The 11,760-nt window shown below is 40.5% G+C and overlaps 1 long non-coding RNA gene across 1 annotated transcript; it reads left to right on the top strand.

Annotated features, from left to right (window-relative positions):
- The first annotated feature begins 3,652 nt into the window (after positions 1 to 3,652).
- LOC146649650 (uncharacterized) lies at positions 3,653 to 6,554 on the top strand. Its single transcript, XR_014908291.1, has 2 exons — positions 3,653 to 4,265; positions 6,000 to 6,554. It is a non-coding gene; the product is annotated as an uncharacterized LOC146649650 (long non-coding RNA).
- The last annotated feature ends 5,206 nt before the right edge of the window (positions 6,555 to 11,760 follow it).

The raw sequence follows: 11,760 nt of genomic DNA, 5'->3' as shown, positions 1-11,760 counted from the left end.
ACGTGGGTGACCACCACCAGGTTGTCTCCTGTTAATTCTGAGGACAATCATATACTGTGAATATTGAAGTATTACAAATTACATTACTGTAAACTGACAATTACATGTTGTTCATCTATACAATAGAGTACTATATTTTAGAAGTGAAGTTGCTATAGCAGACATACCGGTTTTCTTGGCGAAAAGTTCTGATGATAGAGCTGACAGTTGACCTTTGTAAATTAGGCTGTACCAACCTGGCAGCCTCAGCCATGGTAAAGCCTCTGTTAACCACATGGTCAACAATGATGGCCCGGACTTCATTAGAGATGATGGTGCGTTGTCTTCTGCCTACATTTCTCTGAAGACCACCTCTCTGTCGAGGAGCACCACCACCTCTTCGATGAAGGTTTCCTCTCCCTACGAGTCTATCCTGCTCCATATTTGAACAGAGCAAAGTCTCAAACACAGTTCTACTTATATGGTAACTAATTGTGATCATCAGGGGGAAACAATTAGCAATTAGTATTTCTAGATTGAAAGCTCTTGCAGCAATGTGTAACTTACAAATGACCAGACAACAATCAGTCAAGTTGAAAATCCGTGGACATAATGAAGGATTCATTGATTAAACATTAAGATCAGTTGAATTAAATGATAGACAAATGTATTAAACTGAATAATAAGAGATGCAAATCAAAAATTTGATAGTGATAACATTATGAAAGGCAGTAACTGTGAACAAAACATTTATTTAGATGAAACACTTATTTTGTGTAGTGAAAAGGATATTTTGTCATAATGTGTATTGTACTGACACAATTGAAAATATGCTGAAATGTTTGAAAAAGGTGCACTTTTGATGATCTGTTGTGATATAAGTACTAAGAGTTTTGAAAATGTACCACTTGCTTGTGAAAACTGCGCCAAACCAATTAAAAAAACTGTAAAGGACGCCAACTCGAATGTCTATTCAAGAAAACCAGACTTACTGTACATAAAGAAATGCACAATGATCATGTTTTGTTCTATAAGGACTGCATTGCCTCAGCAATGCTACTCTGGTTTAATTAGTTCTAATGAAGGTAACTCCAGGTCCCTCTATTCATTGTTCAGTAAAATTACAAAACCTCCAGACACATTCCCCTCCCACATGTAATCTGTTGAATTTTGCAACTCTCTTATCTCTTTTTTTCACTTCTAAAATCTCAGACATTCACCGTCAACTTAACTCTTTAGGAGCTCCTGACTCTGAAGTAGACTTCCTGATTCCCCTACTGTCTTCCTGTCAGTTATTTTCAAGCTTTACTCTTCCCTCCATAACTGACGTATCTAATCTCATTAAAAAATCTAAGTCATCCACCTGTCAACTTGACCCTCTCCCTACTGTGTTAGTTAAAGCCTGTCTTCCCTCGTTAGCACCTCTCATAACCAATATTATTCATTCCTCCCTGAACACTGGAATTGTTCCTGAAGCACTGAAAAAGGCTTCTCTTATCCCAATTCTCAAAAAGCCTGGTGCAGACCCCAATAACTTTGATAATCTTCAGCACTTCTGGCATGATGGCGCCTGTGTTTGGCTTCGCCGCTGCCGGGTGTAGTTGGTCTCGCTCTATTGTCGTGTTTTTTCTTTCTACTCTGCTGTTTTTTAACTGTTTTAATGATGTACTGGCTGCCTTGGTCTACGATCGTCTGACGCTGTTATCCATCCGTTCGTCAATGACGGCCAAAGATGTTTTTTCTCCTTCCTTTTGTGGGACTTTCCATTCTCCACACTTTTCTCCGCACTCCTTTGGTACCTTCCACCCTCTGCCTGTGACTGGATCTTCGGCCAGCGCTTTCAGCGTTCCCCGTAGACTACGGAGAAGAAGAGGAAAGAGATCGGGCATCCAGGTGAAGCTTAGGCTCCTCTGGCGGCGGGGGCTGATTGGAAAGCGATGTCGGGCGTTTTCTGTTGCCTACGCACATGACAGCTATATGGAGAGGAATCTGTCTCCCAAGGCCCTACTTGGATATAGGGGGCCCGGCTCTCCAAGGCCGTGTTATCTCAGAAGGGTTCATCCAGACTCTCCTGCCGACTGGCTCTTCATCCCCTCGGTGAGTGGAATATATGAACGTGAAGGGTCTGATCCCGAGAATTTACGCCCTTTAATTCGAGAAACTCTAGCTTCTTCCAACAACAATGTTTTCACCCCGCTGTCTATGGCGCTCTTTAATGCCCGATCTTTGACGAATAAATCGTTTGTGCTTAACGATTTTATTGTTTCTAAAAATCTGGACTTCCTGTTCTTGACTGAGACCTGGCAACGGGGGTCGGATTATTCGTCTACTATTGAAATGTGCCCAAATGGCTTCTCTGTCATTAGCCAGCCTCGAGGATCTGGTCGTGGAGGAGGCCTCGCGGTGGCATATCGGAGCCGTTTTAACTGCCGTTCAGTGAAAGTTGGACACTTTCTGTCTTTTGAACTGCAGCTCATCAAAATTGGAAAGAAGGATCCTTTTTACTGTGCGTTGGTCTATCGCCCTCCTGGCCCAAACAACTCGTTTTTAGCCGAGTTTAGTGATTTTCTGTCCTCTACTATGAGGTTGTCTAAATTGCTTCTTGTGGGAGATTTTAATATACATATTGATGATGAGTCCGACCTCTTTGCTAGGAGTTTTACCAGTATCATGGACTCTTTTCATTTTATCCAACATGTATCTGGCCCCACACATAACAAAGGCCATACACTGGACCTTGTTTTTTCTTTGGGTCTGAATATTGATTATATCTGTTCTAAGGACATTTTTATTTCTGACCATTATTGTGTCTTTTTTAATATGTCTTTTTATGAGCCTATGTCTCCTGTTCATCGGACAGTTATTTCCCGCACTTTAGACTCCTCCACAGCACAGAAGTTCTCTGATGTTTTTAATTTAACATTATCCCCACAAAACGATGTTGATTTTTCTATAGATCTATTCAATTATCATTGTCTTTCGATCTTAGATGAAATCTGTCCGATTAAAATGAGACCTGTGCCTGTTTCCAAGTCTGTACCCTGGTTAAATGACAACATTCGTCTTATAAAACGTAATTGTCGTAAAACTGAGCGGTTATGGAGGAAAACTCACTTAAATGTTCATCTCCTTTATTTAAAGGATCTTTTAGCCTTCTTTAACAATGCTATTAGAGTTGCGAGGGCTGCTTACTTTTCTCAGTTGGTTGCAAGGAGCAGAGGTAATCCTAAAGTTTTATTTGATACTATTACTAATATTATTACTCCTGCTCCACCTGCTGCTATTATTTCTTCTGTTGAAGATTGTGAAACTTTTCTTGCTTTCTTTTTAGAAAAAATTAGCAACATAAGGAAAAACCTGTCTTTTTCAGCGTCTGCGCTGTCTGTTCCCACGCCAGCTCGGCCTGTTGTTTTAGAAGGTTTTTCACCTGTTTCTACGGTGGCTGGGAAGTGCAAATCGCAACAAATTAAAAAACCGCAACAAATAAAAAACAAACCACAACAAATTACAAAAAGCCCACAACAAAATACAAAAAGCCCACAACAAAATACAAAAAGCCCACAACAAATTACAAAAAGCCCACAACAAATTACAAAAAGCCCACAACAAATTACAAAAAGCCCACAACAAAATACAAAAAGCCCACAACAAATTACAAAAAGCCCACAACAAAATACAAAAAGCCCACAACAAAATACAAAAAGCCCACAACAAAATACAAAAAGCCCACAACAAATTACAAAAAGCCCACAACAAATTACAAAAAGCCCACAACAAAATACAAAAAGCCCACAACAAAATACAAAAAGCCCACAACAAAATACAAAAAGCCCACAACAAATTACAAAAAGCCCACAACAAATTACAAAAAGCCCACAACAAATTAAAAATCCTTGACGGAAAGGGATTGTCTGAAATACCGGAAGTGACACAAGCGTGATGTCATGAGAGGGGGCGTGGTCAGGGTTTTTGGTTGAGGCGCCACATTTCTGGGCCGAACAAAGCGCTAGCGAAAGAGCGAAAGTACACGGATAGATAACACCAGCTATGGTTCGTACTTGCTGTGCGGTCGGTTGTAAAGTTAGATCGCACGGCCGGCAAGGGAATAAGGTTGAAAATGGTTTATCTTTTCATTCTTTCCCCACCTGGAAGCAACATGAGGCAGCTCATGTATCGGATGTTACCAAACGAAGGCGTCTAGCCTGGATAGCAGCTGTGAGACGAGCTGATATCCAGTTCTCTTCCATCTCCAAATATCTGTTGGTGCTCCAGACATTTTCATTCCCGTAAGTTATAGATATGTTCATATCACTCTTTATCCGGTCTTTAAGTCTGACGTCACTAGCATGGGCTCAAACGCTGCTGCAGGTCCATAAATCACAGGATCACCGTGGCATTACTGAGAGTTGAAAAACTGTCTAAAGTCTTTCATCTGTAATAAAATTATCAGCGTTCTGCTCTACCATGTGTAACAATTGAGTTTAACATCCAGGCATCCATGAAAACGAAACGGAATATATGACATTTAACAGAGTTAGAAATTAGCAGGAAGTTAGCTCGCTAGCTTCCATCTAAATGAGGGATTTTGGAAACAAATTCAAACGTACAACTCTGCTATCACTTCCAACATAAATGAAGACAGAAAACTAAACAGCAGTGACGTTTGTAGGGCACTGTGAGTAAAATGCGTTTGATTTCCTCCCGAACATTCAAATTAGTGCAATCATAAATTCATTCATGAGGTGCAAATTAGAGTGAGAACACGTGGAGGCTCTGGCTACGTTCACACTGCACGCGAAAACGCATCAAATCCGACTTTTTTGACCGTATGCGACCCATATCCAATCATGGTATGACTGTGTAAAAACAGCACAAATCCGATATTTTCAAATCCGATCTGGGTCACTTTCGTATGTGGAACTTAATCCGATACATATCTGATGTTTTAGGAAGCAACTGCTGTTTGAATGGTCATGACGCATTAAATCCGTCTTTTATTTCACTGACACAAAACATATGCCAATTATCAGCGCTGGAGAAGACATTGAGAACACATGAGCGCTTCGTGTGCATCCCGTGCAGATGTTAGTGAAACTGTTGGGAAGATAACGTGAACATTTTATTTGTACTGTATAATCTGCAGATTCTGACATAAATCTGCAACTATCCTTTGAAGCACCGCTCCTCTCTAAAACAACAATAAGGATCATTATTAGGCCATATGTAAATAACAAAATAACTTAAAGCAAAATTGGACAACGTAAAGTCTGAAACAAGTCTTTATATTAAGGGCCATCAGTCAAACAATGCTGTTTGGTCTAAACAGAGCGCGTTGTGTGTGACGTCTTCTTTTGCGCATGCGGGCCACTTTGAGGGTTCACAAAGGACTGCGTTTGCTGTCACATTTTATTTGTAGTGTGAACAAGCAGACACAAAATCAGATTTAAATAAATTAAAAAAAATCGGAATTGAGCATTAAGACCTGCAGTGTGAACGTAGCCATAGTGAGTTCAGTGCATTGATGTGACATTGTCCTGAAGGATTTAGTTATTCTCAATGGTTAAAGAAATTGCAATTATTTATTCATATTTATTATAAATAATCCTAATTATATATCTTGCTTCCATGTTTGTGTCCTGTGTCACAAAAAATAAATTTTTTACTATAATACATTGATTAATGACCTGCAGAATCTCCTTATCATATTACGTGTCCATAATTGTCACCTAAAGTCAAACTTTATGCTTTCTCCATCTTGAAAGTGATGACATCCTTGCATTACATACTTTAGGTTCATTTTCTGAAGGCAGGTTTCTGAAAGAGAACAGGCAGATTTGGAATATAACATGCAGCGTTCTATAGATGGATACATAAAAAAATGGAAAATTACATGTATGTGCTAACTTTCTAAATACTTTGTTACATTTATGATAAAATGGATTTGAAAGTAGATAAAACAAATTTATGTCGGCCTTGGCTCATTAGAGTCCTTGTCTTTAAATTAACTTTGTATGTTTCAGGTGCTGCACTCTCAAAGACTGAATGAACCAGCATTGGGTCATTGTGAGCATCACAGGGAAGGTTGAAGCCGCCCACTGCACCTGTATGGCCGGAGTCCTGGAGACCTGCATCCATGGCGCTGCTCTTCTGTTTAATGTAGAAGCAACAGTGCAGATCTGTGGCACAAGGACTGTTACAGATGAACCTGCATACTGGGGTTTTCTGGGTAATATGACCAAGATACAGCCAGAGGTTGGCCATAAGATGGACTTCTCCTCTTCAGCTGACCAAAAACTGCTCTCAATCAAAACATAAACAGACCATCTGTAGTGACAGGTAAAAGGAGCCGTCCTCAAAAAAGAAAAATCCCACCTGCTACTGTGGAGGAGTTGTCACTGCTATTGGAATCTTTGCTGGAACACAGTAAAGCTGTGGGTTGTGGGAATGACCCATAATGTTTTATATAAGGGTCTAGATTTATGCCTGAAGTGCACTGCCGTGTAAATAATTTGCATTTACTGAATATGTACTGACTGAGTACCACTGTTCAAAAGTTGAATAAAGAAACAAACTAAGTTTTGCTCTTTTTTTTTTTTTATTAAAACCACCTTACAGAACATCACATCAGTTACAATGTAGAATCCATGTCATAGTTTATAAAGGACAAAATGTTTACACAAAATCATGACAGCATTTACACGATATCACCCACTACTAACGTTACTTTATTTACTATCAATTACTTCAATTTATGTTCTGAAAAATTACCGCTATTTATACAGCACAAGACTAAAGAATATTTAACAGGAGCAAGTTTCATTTTCCCCTGGTTTTACTACCACACTGTTCACCAAAACGGCAGCAAACCTTCACCATCTTATCCAGAAGGGTCACCTCTTCACCCTCACATGGAAGAAGTAATCTGATTGGCATGGTAGTATGTTTGAAGCAGGTCCCTTGTGTAGCGCTGGAACTCAGTCACGATGTTTCATCCATTTCATAGGCTGGTTTGCTGCAATAATGCCAAATAATTAGTAACTCTATAAATAGAAGGTAGTTCTGCAAAATCACTCAGTAGGATGTTTTTTTCTAATTTTCTATGACCTCAGAGTGCATCGAAAATAAAACTAATAGGCTATAAAGATATGAACATATTTAGAACTTACGGGAATGAAAATGTCTGGAGCACCAACAGATATTTGGAGATGGAAGAGAACTGGATATCAGCTCGTCTCACAGCTGCTATCCAGGCTAGACGCCTTCGTTTGGTAACATCCGATACATGAGCTGCCTCATGTTGCTTCCAGGTGGGGAAAGAATGAAAAGATAAACCATTTTCAACCTTATTCCCTTGCCGGCTGTGCGATCTAACTTTACAACCGACCGCACAGCAAGTACGAACCATAGCTGGTGTTATCTATCCGTGTACTTTCGCTCTTTCGCTAGCGCTTTGTTCGGCCCAGAAATGTGGCGCCTCAACCAAAAACCCTGACCACGCCCCCTCTCGTGACATCACGCTTGTGTCACTTCCGGTATTTCAGACAATCCCTTTCCGTCAAGGATTTTTAATTTGTTGTGGGCTTTTTGTAATTTGTTGTGGGCTTTTTGTATTTTGTTGTGGGCTTTTTGTAATTTGTTGTGGGCTTTTTGTATTTTGTTGTGGGCTTTTTGTATTTTGTTGTGGGCTTTTTGTAATTTGTTGTGGGCTTTTTGTAATTTGTTGTGGGCTTTTTGTATTTTGTTGTGGGCTTTTTGTAATTTGTTGTGGGCTTTTTGTAATTTGTTGTGGGCTTTTTGTATTTTGTTGTGGTTTGTTTTTTATTTGTTGCGGTTTTTTAATTTGTTGCGATTTGCACTTCCCAGCCACCGTATGTTTCACTACCAGAGCTGGGAAAAATAGTTAGTGCAACAAAATTATCCTCTTGCTCTCTTGATTTTTTACCTGCATCATTATTTAAAAATGTCTTTTACTCTACTGGTCCCTGTATTCTTACTATAATTAATACCTCCTTGGCCTCGGGCATAGTCCCTGCCTATTTTAAAACTGCTGTTATACATCCCTTGTTAAAAAAGCCTATGCTGGACCCATCTCTCACTAGCAATTATAGACCGATCTCAAAAATTCCGTTAATTGCTAAGATTCTAGAGAAGATCGTGGCTAAGCAGCTTACAGCAGTTTTAGATAAATATAGTATTTTCGACAAATTTCAATCTGGCTTTCGTAAAGTTCATTCCACTGAAACAGCCCTTCTTAGAGTTTCTAATGACATTTTGTTACAAAGCGATGCAGGTAAATGTTCTGTTCTCTTAATGTTGGATCTTACGTCGGCCTTTGATACTGTTGACCACTATATTTTACTTAACAGGCTGAAACACTGGGTTGGTGTCTCTGGGACTGCATTGAAATGGTTCTCCTCGTATCTCTCTGAACGATATTCTTCTGTGGCAGTTTCTAAGTATAGATCATCTTCTGCGTCCCTGTCTTTTGGTGTGCCACAAGGCTCTGTGCTAGGGCCATTACTGTTTTTAGTTTATTTACTCCCTCTTCAGCACATTTTGAGCCCTTTTGAGGATATTTGTTACCATTGTTATGCAGACGATATCCAACTCTATATATCTTTTAAACCGGAAGAGGCTTCTAAGCTGCGGCTTTTAAATGTGTGCTTGGAAACCATTAAAGGCTGGATGGCTGAAAACTTCCTCCAACTAAATGAAAGTAAAACCGAAGTCCTCTTATGTGCCCCAGATAGACATATACCCAGTATAATAAATGCTCTTGGTCCTCTTTCAACGTTTGTAAAACCATCTGTCAGGAACTTAGGGATTATCCTTGATCCTGCTCTTATGTTAGATAGTCATGTTAAATCTCTTGTTCGGTCTTGCTTTTATCATTTAAGAAATATTTCTAAATTGAGCTCTATTATATCCTATACCGAACTGGAGATTGTTATTCATGCTTTTATCTCTTCACGACTGGACTATTGCAATTCCCTGTTTACTTGTTTAAATAAAGGTTCTTTGGAGCGTCTGCAGATCGTTCAGAATGCTGCAGCAAGACTTTTGACGAAAGCTTCTAAATTTTCACATATAACACCGTTGCTCATGCAGTTACATTGGCTTCCTGTTGAATTTAGAGTCCAGTTTAAGATTTTGGTTTTAACTTTTAAGGCTCTTCAACAACAAGCACCACCATATATTATTGAACTTTTACAGCCCTATGCCCCTAGTAGGTCTCTGAGGTCGAGTAGTCAGGGCCTACTTGTCATTCAGTATACGAGACTGAAAACTAGGGGTGATAGAGCTTTTGCTACTGTGGCCGCCAGACTGTGGAATTCCCTTCCTCAGGACTTACGATCCGCTGATTCATTGATTACTTTTAAAAAACAGCTAAAAACACATCTTTTTAAAACTGCCTTTTGCTAACTTTGTTTGTATTTTGTCTTTTTAATCTGTTATATCTTGTAAAGCACTTTGTGATCTCTATCTAGAAATGTGCTATATAAATAAAATTTTACTTACTTACTTACTTACTTACTATATCAAATCTCCCCTTTATTTCAAAAATTCTTGAAAAAGTTGTCGCCGCCCAGCTTCATTTACATCTCAATGACCATAATCTCTATGAACAATTTCAATCTGGTTTCCGCCCCAATCATAGCACAGAAACGGCTTTGTTAACCCTTTAAGACCTACCATAGAACCAAGTCCGCCAGAGCGTATATTATATTTTTACATGGTGTGGTGCCATTTTTGGGAGCATTTCAAGTTGCTATACATCAATACAACAATTATAGCCCAGATTTTAATAATATATATTTATTAAGTGTATAATAATTACATAAATTGCAAAAAAAGTGCAATAAACTACAAAAAAAATTGAAAATCGTTTTTGCTTTTTTAACATATATTTCTAGTTAGAGAAATTTAAGAGGCTTATCCCTCAAAACTGTAAATACAAAAAAGTTCCACAAAATAGTTTCCTACCACAGGAAATTTATTTTGAGTGTCTTCATAGTTTTATTTTTGAAATACACCAATTTTTATATACTGCAGGAAAAACGAAAATAAATATTATACTGCAAATTTGCAAAAAAGCAGCACATGCATCAAAATAAACTATTTCCAGCAGTGCAATATGAGTCCTAAGCATCCCAGAAAAGACACAGAAAGTCATAAAGTCAAAGATAACTTTTAAAAACACCAGTATAGGCCCTAAGGCCCTGATGGTAAAAAAAAAACTACATTTCTGCGAAAATGACGTCACTTCCGGTTTCGGGCAGGTAATGGCGGACATGCAAAAGTTCGTGCTGACGTCTATTCCAACATAGGAAGTGTTATGAACAGCTGATCGGATCGGCAAAGCGTGTTTCTATTTATTTATTTATTTATTTATTTTTTGCCTGTCCCGTTTGGCTCTTTTGCCATCAGAATTGTTGTCTAAAGGCAAAGAAAGATGCCCAATGGATTTACTTTACCAAATTGACCATCCCAGCCTTGCCGTAATGGTCCATTTGATTCACCTTTTATTGTTTATTTTATTTTCACTTACTGAATACGGGACAGACTTGACTGGGGGAAAGAAGGGGAGAAAGAAAGAGGGAAAGAGAAACAGCTGAGAAGAGGGACGGGGGAGAAGGGCAAAAGACAAAAACCAACAGAATGAGCAGAAAAAAAATGCATATATCAATCACCTGGATCACCTGCTGAGAAAGAAAAAAGAAAACAAGCAGAAGAGAACAAGAGTAATAGAATAAACAGCATCACAATGATATATGGGAATATGACAGTAAATACTAAATATTAAACATTATTGTGCAGCACATAAGATCAACAGAACACAGTGTGCTTTGAGGTAGGAACCAAAAAGGGTGTAGTTTGTGGCTGTGATCACCCGTGTGTACACCTGTGAGCATGGACGCGCTTGTTTTTTTTTAAAAAAGGTTCCTTCATGTAATGATCTGCTAGAGGGTGTGGGGGGGGCACAGCCCCGTCCTCCAGGGCATGAAGCAGGTATGGAGGAGATCAAAACTCCAGACATCCAGAGGCCCCCAGAACACAAGAGACCAAGGAAGACCAACAGAGGGGCAGCCGCGCCACTGTCCCAGAAAGAGCTGAGGAGAGTCCCAGATGAGGGCTCACTCAGCAGCCGCGGAGCAGAAGCCAGGGGGAGTTGCAGTGACGCGCCCGTGAGCTCCGCCGGCAGCCAGCCGTGCCTGAGTGACCGAGCCCCAGGCCGAGAGGCCGGGGGCACCCCACCTCCGAAGTGGCCCGAGCGAGCCCCAGGCTCCAGGCCCCGATAAGCGTCCGCCAAGGAGTGAGCCGGTGTGTACCTGGACGCCCATCCCCGGACACAAAGAACCACCAATGCACCGATGTCTGAGGGAGTCCGCCACTGGCAGGGGAAGTGGTGGTAGGGGGTGATAGGCCTCCAAACCTTGGAGGGCCTAAGATGTCCCCAGAGAGGTGGCGCCTGACACCCAACCTGACATAGACACAGAAATACAGGCACACACATATACAAACATCCATTCCCACCCTCACGCTCTCATATGCACTTACTCCACACTCAACCAACGTGGAGACAGACATAAAGAGACGCTGTACACACGATCACACTCCCCAAGCGTACTCTACAAACCGGGTCTAGGTACCCTTGCCCCTGGAGGGGGGAACTGCACCCAGACCTAGGTGGTGTTACCCTTTTCCCTGCGGTGGGGGGAGGCAGACCGCCCCGACTCCGCAGCAGCAGGGAGGCCCCACACTCCAGACCGCAGTCGGACG

The sequence above is a fragment of the Rhamphochromis longiceps genome, linkage group LG17 (genome assembly GCF_057381845.1).
Source record: "Rhamphochromis longiceps isolate RC_006_pf linkage group LG17, R_longiceps_female_GT1.1, whole genome shotgun sequence".
Taxonomy (NCBI): Eukaryota; Metazoa; Chordata; class Actinopteri; order Cichliformes; family Cichlidae; genus Rhamphochromis; species Rhamphochromis longiceps.
The sequence above is the reverse complement of the archived record's forward strand: the minus strand, read 5'-3'. Positions and strand labels throughout refer to the sequence as shown.